This window comes from Cavia porcellus, unplaced genomic scaffold, assembly GCF_034190915.1.
Source record: "Cavia porcellus strain 051 isolate PalLab524CR breed Dunkin Hartley unplaced genomic scaffold, mCavPor4.1 scaffold_6, whole genome shotgun sequence".
Lineage (NCBI taxonomy): Eukaryota > Metazoa > Chordata > Mammalia > Rodentia > Caviidae > Cavia > Cavia porcellus.
The window spans coordinates 55,573,708-55,587,388 of record NW_026947489.1 but is presented as its reverse complement, the minus strand read 5'-3'; the positions used below and the strand labels follow the sequence as shown (position 1 = coordinate 55,587,388).

The 13,681-nt window shown below is 44.8% G+C and overlaps 1 protein-coding gene across 7 annotated transcripts in view; it reads right to left on the bottom strand.

Annotated features, from left to right (window-relative positions):
• Window positions 1-13,436, bottom strand: part of Cul1 (cullin 1) — an 82,101-nt gene extending 68,665 nt beyond the window's left edge. For 2 of the 7 annotated variants that reach the window (XM_005006087.4, XM_063250680.1), the window contains exon 1: window positions 13,173-13,436. The gene's annotated coding sequence lies outside the window, so the exon portion shown is untranslated. Of the gene's footprint in view, window positions 1-7,023; window positions 7,093-8,419; window positions 8,521-12,731; window positions 12,871-12,991; window positions 13,127-13,172 lie in introns of those variants that run through there. The other 5 variants (XM_023567534.2, XM_063250679.1, XM_063250681.1 and 2 more) reach the window with 5 other exon arrangements.
• Between the last annotated feature and the right edge of the window lie 245 nt (window positions 13,437-13,681).

The window sequence follows — 13,681 nt, the reverse complement described above, 5'->3', positions numbered from 1 at the left end:
TTGAGAGATACTTAAGCAAATGTCTTTCAAGCTTCTAAGTTACCTGTCTCTCCTGCTTCAGAAACTGGTAGAGTAGCCGAATATGATGATGCAGGCCTGTAAACCCAGCACTTAGAAGGCTGAGGCAAGAGGATGGATGCAAGTTCCAGGTCAACCTGAGCTACTCAGGGAGACACTGTCTGGGCAAAAAAAAAAAAATCTAATTAATTAAATATTAAAAAATAGAGCCCAGGACTGGGATTTAGCTCAGCAGCATAAATGCCTGCCTGGCCAGCATGAGGTTGTTTGATTCCTGATACACACACACACACACACACACACACACACACACAGCCCTGAAATCAGTAGAACTTCAAATTTTTTCATAAGTATCAGTAGTTTTCTCCTTATGATCTTTGGTTCTTCTAATTATATAAACATTTACATATGCCAATTTAATTCATTCCCTATTTTAGAATTACAAGAAGTATCAGATATTATTAAGTATGGAGCTGTCTATAAACTTCTCAGGAAACCCGAAAGTTTTTGTTCTTTTAGACCTGGTATTGAACAATCGATAGAAGAGGATCCTCTTAAATCCTAAAAATCTTTTCACAAGCACTCCAAGCCTTAAAACTATTTAATTCAGAGTTAAATTTTAATTTAGTCGACATTTGTATTCTTACTGATTTAATTATCATGTGAGTTCCAAGGAGGATGCCTCAAGCATTGCTTGTATGAAATATTCTAGAAAACAAAAATGTTATAACTGATAGGTGTTTTAGACTGATTAGTTTGTCCAAATAAAATCATCTTAACTGTTAAGAACTGAATTTCAATTCTCAGTCTCAGCACAATGCTTTTTCTTCAGTGATCTACATTGGTACTCGCAAATATTTTATTTCCAAGCGTTTTCATTCACTTGGCAAGGAGTACTATTCTATTTGATCACACTCATCTATCTATACTACCTACTGTTTTTCAAATTGAGGGCTTTACTGTGTAGGTCATGAAATCAATTTAACAAATGGCAAAGGAAACTGTAAAAAAATCAAATAAGTAAAAAAAAAAAGAGCTCAGAAAAAAAAATCAAATAAGTAAAAAAAAGAGCTCAGAGGACATAGCGAGGCATTACAAGTTGAATATCCCTTCTCTAAAATCCTTGGGAACAAAAACAGTGAGATTTTTTTTTTTTTTTTGATTTTGGTAATACTTGCTTATGAATAAGGAGCTTCGTTTATGTCCCATGAAGAGTTTTTACCCAGAGGACAAGGATAATTTTGTATAGTATTTTTAATAAATGTTTTCACTATGACAAGTCACGTGAAGTCAGGGTTATAATCTTCAATTAATGTGGGCCCACAAAAAAAATCTCATGTGTTTATGGTTTTTGCTTTTTTGTGATGAGTAAACAAACCCTGGGCCTTTGAACTGATCTACATCCCAAACCCTTTAAAAATTAAAACAAAACAAAATGAAAACTCTGAGCCAGGATTTCACCAAGTTGCAAAGGCTAGGCTTGACCTTGAGATCCTTTTCCTCAGTCTCCCACAGGCATGCAATATCATACCCAGCTAGACTTTAGAGTAGTTAGGAGTTCAGATTTCACATTAGGAATGCTCAACCCTCCTACCTGGTTACATCTGTGTGTGCTGGGTTATTATGTAAAACACATTCCTTACTACAGAAATGACTTAAGGGGTTCTAACTGAAATGACCACAAGGTGAATTTAATTGGACTGTCATGGTTACCTGGATGTCCTGAACTGATTACAGCCATTCACCTTTCATAGTCTTTTAGACTTTGGGGAGGAGCCAGAAGTCACATAGGGCCAGATCTAGTGAATAAGGTGGATGAGAATGCACTGTAATATTTTCAGGCCTTTCCACTGCATAGTACTCAGAACTGACCATATTTTTTTTTTAAATCACACCTCATAAAGAACATGGTGAGAATGATGGGATACGCACATCTAAAGTGATAGTATTGAGGGGAATCAGTGGCTGTGTGAAATAGTTGTTTACTGTAAATAAATTTTAAAAACTGAAAATAATCACCATATATTTGGATCACATTTTGTATTTGAAACTGCTAACGTATAAATGTACGTGGATGTCCACAGGACTTCGAAATTCCAGCTCCACAACCTTGCCAGCACTGTAAGCTTGGGCAGATTTCTTAACTTCTGTGTTTGTATCTCATTATCTGCAGTGAGGAAAATAACACTATTTCTAAAGTAAAAATGAAGTACATTCATGCTGCCTAAAAATGTCACAATTCCTCTGGTTAATGGATGAAATGAAGGCAGTCAGTCGCCCTCTGAAATTCCTACCAAATGTCCCTTTCAGCAGAAGAGCAGGGAGTCTGCATCCTGGCAGACAACACCCTTCCTTCTCACCATGAGCATTCACAATGCAGATGTGTGCATGCACACGAGTGCGCACACATCATGTACATCTTCAAGGACCAGGATACCTGGGAGCAGGAAGTGGTCCACCTTCAGGCCACTGAGGATGGAATCAAGACATCCACTTCTGGCAAGAGGATACCCTGCAGAGAAGGTGCGATTGTGTCACACACCATTAGTTAGCGAGCCTCTCTCTCCCAGGGAGCTGTGTGCACATCAGCTGTGATGGCCAGGGATGCTCAAATGCTGGGACTACTCCCTTCCACCAGCTCCACCTCAGTTCAGCAGACGCGTTTCCCAAAGTCCCTTGTGCATGATGGCCAGTCTGCCCACAGCTGGTGGGTGTCAGGCCTTGAAAACGAGCCCCTGCAGGACAGGTCTGGAAAGTCACTGCACTATGAAGAGCATAAAGCTATTGATTGCCTTTGTAGGGTTGCATGGGGGGAAAAAAACACTTTCCATCTTTCCATTTCTGTTCTTTGTACTAAGACAAATAATTTAATCCTGAATTCCAAAATTTTGATTAGCAACTTCCTACTTACGTTCATCTAAGCACAGGCCCCATTTCACTGTAAAACTGATTGAAAAGGATAGGCGTACCTCTGATTCTCTATTTGATTTGGAGCTTTTCTGGTTTCTCTTTGATCTGAAGACAATCTTCCACTGTCTCCACGCTACAGAAGGCACTGTGAAGTTCAGGGTGCCCCGCTCAGGTGAGATGCTGCAATGCAGCCTCTGGGCAGATTATGTGAATGTGTCTCCTGAGCACAGGAGAGGCTGTTCTTTGGAGCAGGCTTTTTTTATTTTCATTTTTTGTTTTGCTTCCCCCAAGTAATCTATACAATATAACCTAGGTTACTACAAAGTCACATTTTACAAGCTGCTTTTTGTTTTGGTTCCAAGAATTGACCTCAGGACCTTTTGCTTATCAGGCCAGCACTAATACAAGCTGGTTTTGAACCAGACATAAGCCCTCCAGCATTTTGGACTTGCTTTTTTGCTTGCTTGCTTCGAGACAAGGACTCACTGAGTAGTCCAGACTGGCCTAGAATTCAAGGTGATCCTCTTGCCTCAGCCTCCTGAGTGCTGGGATGACAGGCTTGCGTCATAGTGACTGGCTTGCTTGGGTGTTTTACTGAACTATCCAAACCCAAGATGAGCCTTTCTCCTTAGCTGTGAAACAGTGAATCTCCCTCACAGCCTGTAGTTTGTTTACCATAAAGGTGGTAGTTTTTTTCTTTTATCGTTTTTTTGGTCAGTTTTTGAGAGATGAGGGAGGTACTCCTACACTGCCATACTACACTGGTCACACCCAGACTGGCCTCCAACTCCTGGGTTCAATCTTCTGCTTCAGAAGCCTCCCCAGGAGCTGGAGCTGGCAATGCAGGAGCAGCCCAGCTGGGTCACTGGAAAGCAGTGCCTCTACAGCTCTGCAACAGCTAAGATTCATATTTTAGAAAAACATAAAGAGCTTTGTGCAATGGCAGTGTCATAGCTAATGAAGTTTATCCAAGAAATGATCACGCTAATTGAAAAAGCATAAAGAAAGTCCCATATGCTAAAATCTTCCTGATTATTACCACTGCACGGTACCATGGTCCTTACTGTTCAGCTCCAGGCTGGTACAAGAGCACTGATGAAAGATTCAGGGCTCTTGATTTCACACATGTCCTTCGCTGACTTACATTTCTGTAAGGAAGGCTTTTGAGTTCATAAAGTAAGCAAGTAGCATACTTTGAAGACCACCATCCATGTTCCCAGCTAAACATAGTTAATATTTTTAAAAAGGGAAAGCAGTAACATTGAAATCAAAATCCAGACTTTCCTCAGTTTTCACAGCACGAAGAACTCACATCAGGCTGTATGTAATGGCACATGCCTATAATCCCAGCACTCTGGACACTAAGGCAAGAGGATCACAAGTTCAAGACCAGCCTGGGCCATTTACAAGATCCTATCTCAAAAATAAAAAATGTGAAAAAGGGCTGGGGATATAGCTCAGTGTCAAGGCTCTGGGTTCAATCTCCAGTACATAGAGAGAAAATCATATCTAACAGACACATCAGAAGACTTGGAACACTATTCAATTTTCTAAAATAAAATTTATTTGCCAGGCACAGTGGTACACACCTATAATCCCAGCACTTGGAAGGCTGAGGAGGACTGTTGCAAGTTTGAGGCCAGCCTTGGAACCAGAGTGAGTTTAGGACCAGCCTGAACTACACAGTGAGATCCTGTCACAGAAGGGCTGCATGCTGGAGGCCAACTCAGGCAATTTAGCAAGACCCTGTCTCAAAAACTGAAAAGAGGGCTGGGGATATAGCTCAGCGTCATAAGTGCCTGCTTGGCAAGTATAAGGTCCTGAGTTCAATTCCCAGTGCAAACAAAACAAAGCAAAGCAAAACAAAACTGAACCGAGGTAGCTGAGCACTAAAGCTCTTGTCTAGGATACCTGAGGTCTTAAGGTTCAACCCCCCAGTACCATAACCCCCAGTTTCATTCACTGCTGCCAAAGGACTCATTAAGATGCTTTTTAAAGTTGTTTTCCTAACAACTACTATATTAAGGGAATCTATTGTCCTAATTATATACATACACACATTTACCATAAAAAGCAGAACGCACATTGATATTACACAACACAGTAGTTTGAAAACAAAATGTTACCATAACATATGGTTTGTTGATTACAATCAATTCTTTAATTGACATTTTCTATAATCAGGCTTATTAAATAAAATTTAGCATTTATAATTTACTGCTGTAAAATCACAAAGTTAAGAGACTTTCCATGTTGGCTGCTTCATTACTGAAACTCAATTTTTATGATTTGAAATTTGAAGTCCAAGTTTGAAGAACCAAGAGAGATACCTGAAGCAACATCCAGCTATTTGCAAGTAAGGAGCACAGCAGAGCCAACGAAAGAGAGAAGTATGGCACACAGTCACATACTTAGGTGTCAAGCTCATGAAGACTAGCAGAGATTGCTGAGGCGAAGGCTGAGGGATGGGAACAAAACCCACCCCACTTCGTCCCCCATGCTCCCAGGTCTGAGTGTGGAGATGGTACAGAAGGGGTGCCACAGCAGATCCCAGACCACAGAGGGAATGCTGAGAACACAGACAGGGTCAAGCGGAAGGCATGAATAAAGACACAATGACCTGGTATCTCACTGCACAAGAATATGGACAGGACAGCCAGAACATGCACAAAGCTATCACCAAGGGCTAACGCCAGCAAAACTGTTTAATCAACTAAGCCAGTCTTCTGCACACCTAGACCTCCCCTCTTTGGGTCTCTTGTTGGGAGTGACCCATTCTCCACATCAAACCCAGCTTGCCTTTCATCACTGTGTCAAAAGGAGACTGAAAGTTCAGTACCATCTCGTGACTGATGTTATACATTCCTATGCTACACTTCAAGGTCTACTATCAAACAGAACAAAGATTCCTGTCCAAAGTGAGGTGCCTCCAAGCAGCAGAAAGCTGAGGTCCAGAAGCAATTAGGTCACAAAACACGTTCAGCAGGCCTTCAGCATGTGCTGCACTCAGTGCTGAACACTGACTGCTGCTACCATGTATAAAATGAACCTGTGAACAGGAGACAGGAATCACTCTGATTTTCCCTTCCTCACGCAACCAAAACCTCTTACCTTTCAAAAACAGGTTTGGAGTTTGGAAGGGGAAACGGCCTAGCCTCAGCATCCACTCCTGGGGTCCCACTTGGGACTGAGGTGTCTGCTCTGCGCAAGATTCTAAGCCTTTCTTGCAGCTGCACCAGAGCAGGCTTCCTTCCACCCCATGGAAGGCCGCTGCCTTCTGGCCCCTCTTCCACATTCTGACTTTCGGGTGCAACCAACGATTTTAGTTAGCATGCTGTAAGTTAATTTCTATACAGACACCCTGGCAACTGGCAGCATAAGCCTGTACATCTGTTTTCTCCTAATTCCAGTGGTATTCCTAATTTATACAATTTAGGATACTTAAATAACTGATCTTTCAATTTACCAAGCTGTAGCACAAACAGCCAGAGTAACTTATTTTTCCTAATTCTTAAACATAATGATATGAAGTTTAAACATTCAATGAAACTGTGTCTACTGGCCTGAGGATTTAGCTTGGCCGTCAAGTGCCTGTCTGGCAAGCATGAGATGGAGTTTAATCCCCAGTACAAAAACAAACAAACAAACAAACAAAAAAATCTATCTACTGTCACTAGGAGTTATAAACCAAACACAAAGAACAGAAAAATCCCAGTAGGATCAAAAAATGGAAGCTAACACCCTGAAGGCAACTCAACACTCTGAATTACTAGTAAATACAAAATATGAAACTAGTAATGACTTTTCAAGAGATTAAGACAATTTGGTAGGAGAGACCTGAAGTATCTGTCGTATTACAGTGTGAGGAGGTTACAGTATGATTACAAATGAGGATTATAATAGGAATGGGAAGATCAGCCAGGAGAACTGGGCACGCCTGCAAGGGAGCCACAGGCACAGCAAGCACTAACTTCAGCATTAAACAAGCAGTCTTCTTCCTTGTGATGGGTCCTCTGCTTCTGATTTCTTGGGATTTTTGTTTCTATATATGAGCCCACCGATGGGGTCTCTGGGCGTGGGGTTGTGCTTGCCTACCAGGTACAAGATCCTGGGTTCCCAGCGTTGCCCAAGACATTAATCCACTGTCTCCTAAATGTATGTGCACTGCAGGAATCAGAGAAAAAACAAAAAAGCAAAACAAAATGAAACAAATTAAAAAAAAAAAAAAAAAAAAATCAACCACAAAAATAAACTCTGCTCCCACTACTCAAAGATAATCACATTTTAGTTTATAACCTTTTCTAAAAATACATATACTCAGTGCCAAAAAATATCATATACTGTTTTATAGTGTTTCTGCCATACTACTTCTCATTAAATACAGCATTATAGAAAAGCAAAGATTCACCTAAACACTGAAACAACTACCCAAAACTGAAATAGCCTGCAAACAAATGTACAACCAGGGGTGTATTAACCAATACCACACTCCTGGTTGATCAATAATCTACTAAATACTTTTTTATATTTTCAAAAATCCCTACTAGATTAGCTATTTCAAAGTATGTGACATTATTTTGTAAGTTTGTTATATATTTTGCTCATTAAAAATCATATTTAATTACTCTTTCCAGCAACAAGTGGGCTTATTTCTCCATATTTAACAGAAGTAGTTTGTTTTTTAATCTATGCAAAAAAAATGTATACTACAGATTTGCATTTCTGGGAGCACTACTAATGAAGTTGCAATTTTTTCATGTTTCCTGCTGCTTGTATCAGTTTGCCTACTTCTATCTACAGGGGCTTTTAAATTGTTTTATAAGCCTTCTTTTTATAGCACAAAAAGTAAATCTGCAGTTTTCACTTGTTTAACTATTTACAGGATTTTACTATATGTAAATTTTATTACATATGAAGTAACCAAATGAATCTTTATAAAAGCAGCTAAGTTCACAGCCCTAAAAAGTTTTTTCCTAAAAAGTTAAAACCACTTGACTGTTCTAAATACTTTGACCAATGTACAAAGTACATACATACATAAATGGCTGTGCACATTATATGATATTTTCTGAAGTATTTATATGACACAGATCTTTTCAAAAATTGCAGCTTGTTAGATTTGAGCAGTCTTAAATGGTTTTACAAATTTTTGCAAGGCCAATGAGTCACTACATCACACCCAATTTAACAACAGCCCTGAAGTTCCTGAACTATTGTCTATGCCATCAGTGCCTAATTACTCCCCATCCCTGTTTACTAAAAGAGAAGAATAAGCTCATTCTTGGTAGTCATAGTTCTCATGACTGAACTCTGCAGGAACTGTCAGCCATCCGGAAGCATCTGCATGTAAATCTTTCCTGGTCTAAACACTCAGGTGGAGCACTATCTGGTAAAAGCTCAAGATCCAGGTTACTGTCTGATTGCGGTCTCACTCTATCAAACTCGGGCTTCCCTTGTTTTATAAGTGCTCATCAGAGACACCTATACTCACAGGGCTCTGTGGAGACTGGCAGGGGTGGGGGCAGCACAAACGCTGATAAAGCTGTGCGCTAGGACCTGGGCCCAGACACTCCCTGTCCTTCAGGTCAGTATCTAGGAGAAACCAAGAACAATCAGAAGGTTGAGTGTGGAGGCTGTTCTCTGGAGCAGGACATCTTGGGAGCCTCAAGACTCTAACCCAGATAGGATAACAGTGCCAGCTTTCTAGACATGGTGACACCTGAGCTGCAGGACACAGGATGGGGAAAAGGAGAAGAGGCAGAGAGGTTGGCAATCATGCTGAAAAGTGGAATGGAAAGCAAAGAGGGCAGAACTGTGCTTACCTGGTCCAAGCTTCCAAAAGAAAAATTAAAATCATTATTAAACTTCCCATTTTTTTTCCAGACAGGGTCTCGCTAGATAGGTAGTTTAGGCTTCCCTCAAACTTTTGGTGATCCTTCTGCTTCAGCCTCCTGAATGCTGGGATTAGAGCTGTGTACTTCAATTTTAAAACCCTGCTTGCAAAACATGAATAGAAAGCCAGGGGTTGGTGATGCCCACCTGGAACTTGGAAGCACTTGGAAGGCAGCAGCAGGATAGTTAGCCTGGGCCACACAGTGAGATTCCGTCTCCGAAAAACAAAAGACAATCAATCAATCAACCAACCAACCAATCAAAAAACCCATGTACATGATATGATATATTCCATAGGTAGTTTTTTCCACCCTGTGCTGGTTCATGCTAAAAACTGATGACATGCCCATGGAATCTACACACTCTGAGGGCCTAAACAGATCTTAACAAGTACTTGCTGGCCTGAACCACCAGGGGTACATCCATAACTGTACCACCTGAGGGTAAGGTCCTGCATCGCCCCATAGGACAGTCATACATGTAACAGTAGTGGTTCATAGCCGCATGGCAGACACACACAAATCATGGTCCCTTCCTGAATGTGTTAAACATTAAACTGTCTCATTTTACAAATGAGGAGATACAAGCCCAGAAAAGTTAAGCTTGAACTAGACTACATGTCACAAAAACAAAATGACATCAATCTAAGTTAAATGCCTTTAGCATTTTAAGAAGCCAGAAAACACACCTGTGAATAAAAAAATTAAAGCCATCCAATGTTACAATAAATGTTTGCAGTATGTATTAGTAAAGGTACAAATCATAAAAGTCCTCAGTAACAGAATAAACTTAAAAAAAGATTTTTTCCAAATTTGATTTATTCTTCATGTAATGTCTTCGTTTTGAAGCATCACAAAAGAAACCTACCTTACTGATACACTACTGGATGCTTTTAAAAAGACAAAGTGAACTTACAACTGGTTCTTAAATGGTTAACACCCTTCTCCACTGACATACATAGAAGAAGTTCAGAATGAAGCCTCTGGTCTTCAAAAGACTGACTTCACCCTAGATTGACCCCACCACTAAGGACAGAAGGCCATGTTTTGGAATCTGTAGAGGGTCAAAACTGGAAGGAACACACAAACACAAAAACCTAAGTTCTGGGAGTCTTCATTTTTAAAGATGAGGAACAGCAAGTAGATAGCTCTTCAGTTTTAAGTGTGTTCATTTTAATTTTCCATGCTGAGAGGAAGGGACCCTGGGGTACACTGAAAATGAAGAGACAGTTGTGGCCCAGAGAAAGCCTTCTTGGTCCTGTCATACCTGGGTTGGCCCAGGGAAATGAACCTCACTGCCAAACTGCTTCACCTCAAAGGCAAAGCAGTGATCCTTGAGGGTGGGAGGCACTCTTGTTTGAAAAAAGCAAATACACACAAGAAATTTAAAAATCTACACCTTTAAATTAGTTTTGTTTTCTTGACACTTTCCTGGATTTCCTGAATATTCTTCTGCTAGGGCCCTGTAACCAGACATGGAGGTGGGGTGGTGTTGGTAAACAAGGCATGAAAAAGATGACAAGGTAGGCATGGTGGTGCATGCCTGTAATTCTAACACTCAGGAGGCTGAGGCAGGAGAGCAGGATCACTGTGAGTTTGGAGGATGGCTGGGCGGCACAGTGAACTCAAGGCCAGCTTGAACTACCAGTGAAAGCCTGACTCAAAAAAAAAAGATCTTACTTACAAGAGGCACACAACATAGTAATAATCATCATAAACTTGCACTCTTAACAACTTTAGATATTTTCTATATTTCCTATAACCAAAATCAGAGCAAGTGGTCAAACACTGTGATTAAATTAGAATTATCGCACAAAATTCATTCATCCTAACCATAACTGAGGTTTCTCAATGACCAAGTTCTATGTTTCTTTTGGGATAGAAACAAAGAAACAACAAAAACCCTGTCCTCAATGTATTCCCAGTCTAACCTATGGGAAATAAGGCTGCACTGAGAATCAAGACTAAGTGAATCACAGCTGGAAAGTAGCAGTAAAGAGCAAAGGGACCCATGCAGCATCTTTTAAGGATACCAATCACAGCACATCAGGAAAGGGAGCCAGGCCTGCAAGGCCCTGAGTGAACATGTAGTTCTCAGGGAGGGAGGATGGATTTTATACATTGTTCCCTGAAAAGCCCCAGCTTGGCATGGCAGTGGACGCCTGTAATCCCAGCTACTTGAGAACCTAAGACAGGAGATCCACAAGTTCCAGGCCAACCTGGGCAACTTACTGCCTCAAAATAAAATAAAAGGTCTGAGGAGTTAGTGCAGTGGTAGTGTGCTTTTCTAGTAGGCAGGATGTTCTGCGTCCTACAAACAAAGCAAACCAAAACCCGAAGGTATCTTAATTTTTTTTAAGATGATGCCAATGAGAAAAAGCTTAACATTTTTAGAAAGCAATTCAGCCATTCCTCTCAAGCTTATGGCACACTCTCCTGAAACCTCCAAAAATGGGCATAATAGATTAAAAGCAAGCCAATCTTGTGTTTGCATGCTTTGGAATTTGAAATGCAATGCAACTACTTCACTGGAAAATTGCGAACATAATATTCAAGGAAATGAGTTTTCTGAGAGCTCTAAACCTTTTGAAACAAAAATCTCATAACCTAATTTTTTAAAAAGGACAGACTTTTACTTTTTAAATATACAGTTAGCTACATAAAACACGTAAAACTTCAGAAAATCCAGTACTTTCTGGAGTACACCCCAAAAACTAAGTGCTAAACTTAAAGAGCCCAACACAAACGCTTAAGTCCTAGAACCTCGTGGCTTAAAGACAACTTAGTTCCTCTTCACCATCCTGCTCAGCGCGCATCAAAAACCATGTGACCACTTAGTCTTCTTAACTTTTGACTATTTTAATGCCACTGCAGCAAAGAGCAATTGCCCAAAGCAAATAAATACAGTAATTATAGGTTGTCTGCAATTAAGTATTTGCGCTTTTACAGAGAAAGAGACAGAGAGGGAGAGCCCTTAAGTTTGGGGATTAATCTCAAGAAATGTACGCAAGAACTCCGGTCTTTAGTCTACACTACACTACACTGCACGGGTGACAGAAACTGAGGGCTTGCGGATCACAACAAACCTTAGGAGCCGAGACGCGCGGCCCCCGCGCAAAGGGACCCTGACTCCCTGCAGCCTGGCCGGGCGCCCAGTTACCTCCGGGGTTGGGGAGCGCGCTCCCGCGGGGCCGGGGACCCGCCGAGGCCGCAGCGCCGGGCCCAGGCCGACTCGCGAGCACTGGCGGGCGCCGGGAGTTCGGTTCGGTAGGGGCCACCTCATCCGCATCCTTGCCCGCTCCTCCACCCCCCACCCCGGCCCGGTCCCCAAAAGAACGGCCTGAAAAGACCACTGTGACCCCTGCACCGGCGCAACAATGCGAGCGGGGAACCCGAACGCCAGGGACCGGAAAGCCGGAGGGAGCGCTCGAGCCCGGGGCTCCCGCAGAGCACGCGTCCGGAGGCTTAAAGCGACCCCAGGGGACGAGCGCGACCCGAGCGGGCCGGGGTCGAAGGGCGAGCGCGGCCGGGCGTCCCGCGGGGTGGCCGCATGAGGCGAGGCACCGGCCAGGCCACTCTGCCCAGCCGCTCCGGGCCTGGCCCGCGCCACCAGGCCGCCGCCCCGCGCGCGATGAGTCGGGCCTTTTCCCGGTGCGCACCCGGGCCTGGCCGCCGCCAGAGCATGTCCCGAGCCGCGGTGACTCAGGCCGGGCCGCGCTCGCTCGCTCGCCCCTCCGCCCACGAGTCCCCGAGTCCCGGCCGCCATTCCTCCCGGCTGTGGCGCTCGCCTCAGGCCTCGCCCGGCGCCTGCGCCCGGCCGCCGCGGCCCCCGTCACTGCGACACCGCGGCTTGGGCCGGGCCTGCGCCGTCGCCTCCCGCTCCCCTCAGGCCCGGAGGCCGCCGCCACTCACCCGCATCTCCCGGTCGCCCCGTAGGCTCGGGCGACACGTCCCCCGCTAGCTGGGCCCGGGCCCCTCTGAGCCCCGTCCCACTGAGGTCTGGCCGCGTCCCTGCGCCGCCCGGGCAGCCCCGCCTGGAGCTGCGTGCGCCTCGGCGCCCGCCCCCGCCTCCTCCCCGCCCGCCGCCGCTGCCGCCGCAGCTGCCGCCGGCCCCTCCCGCCCGCGCTCCTCCGCCCTCCGCGCGACCCGCGCTCTCCGCCTCCCGGCCTCACCGGCTCCGCCGACCGCCGGCCAACGCGGACGGGGAAGGCGGGCGCGCACCGCCATGGGCGTCCGAGGCGGGGGAGCCGGGAAACCGTCGCCGCCATGGCGCCGCTCGCCCGAGGCGCGGGAGGGGCCGGAACCCTCCTGCCTCAGCGACCGGCCGGCCCCGACTCGCGCGACTGGGTCTACCTGCAAGCCCTTGTCCAGTGTCCTCCAAACGCGGCCTGACCCTCAACCGGGTTTTACGGTCGGCGCAGAAGCCCCAGGTTCCCGCCACTTGGGACCTCGCGGCCGGGCCGAGCTCCTGCCTGCGCTGGGGGCTTCGGAATCGAGAGAAACTTCCCGAAACGCCCCGAGGGAGGGGGCGCCACCCCGCCCCACGCCCCACGACGCGGTGACCCCGGCCATGGGCCTCCCGCGCCCGAGGGAAACCGAGGCAGCCTCTCAGCTCGCCGATGAAGCTAGCGCCGGCCGCGCAGGTCGCCCCGAAATGAGTGCGGACGCCAGGGAAGCCTGCAGGCGGATTCTGACCCTTCCTCCACTTCCAAGGCAGGGGCCAGCGCGGAAAGCTTAACGTAACTGCGTGCCTTTTCAATGGTCTCTGAAATCAAACTGATTTCCTTCTTCCAGACGTTTTAATCGACTCATTTGGACAAGTTTTGACAAAAATTCACTTTCCCCTCAGTGTCTGTGAGGAC